General features: G+C 45.5%; 1 pseudogene; it reads right to left on the reverse strand.

Annotated features, from left to right (window-relative positions):
• Nucleotides 1-211: 211 nt before the first annotated feature.
• LOC145389808 (5S ribosomal RNA) lies at nucleotides 212-330 on the reverse strand (annotated as a pseudogene).
• Between the last annotated feature and the right edge of the window lie 184 nt (nucleotides 331-514).

Consider the following 514-nt stretch of genomic DNA (forward strand, 5'->3'; position numbering starts at 1 on the left):
GTCCAATTCACCATCACCTCTCCACATAGTTCTTTATGACCTGTTGTGAAGGGAAGTAGTAGTCGCTGCATACCACTTCTCACCTCATCATTCATTCATTCATTCATTGCCAGACGCCATGTATCACAAACGGGGTGGCCAACGGCTTAGAGTTAATTGTTTTACAGGGAGGGGCACTGATCCTCCACCAACCCCACTTGACACGTAGGGATGCCAACAGCATCTGGTGTTCCCAGGCGGTCACCCATCCAAGTACTAACCAGACCCAACGTTGCTTAACTTCGCTGATCGGACGGGAAGCGGTGTACTCAACGGGAAAAAAAAAAAAAAAAAAAAATGGTCCTTGCGATAAACGTCAGCATGGCCATGTTTGCAGCCAGAACATGGAGTAAATTATTCAGAACATGAGAATGAAGTAAAGGTAATTCAATCTGACTTTATATTTTGACCATTAATCGCTGGCCATTCCACCCTTGGCTTACAGTGTCGCTGTTGTTGGATTTGGTTCGTGTCA

This window comes from Coenobita brevimanus, unplaced genomic scaffold, assembly GCF_032717465.1.
Source record: "Coenobita brevimanus isolate Jiangsu-jjx unplaced genomic scaffold, ASM3271746v2 jjx.HiC_scaffold_2241, whole genome shotgun sequence".
NCBI classification, from domain to species: Eukaryota; Metazoa; Arthropoda; class Malacostraca; order Decapoda; family Coenobitidae; genus Coenobita; species Coenobita brevimanus.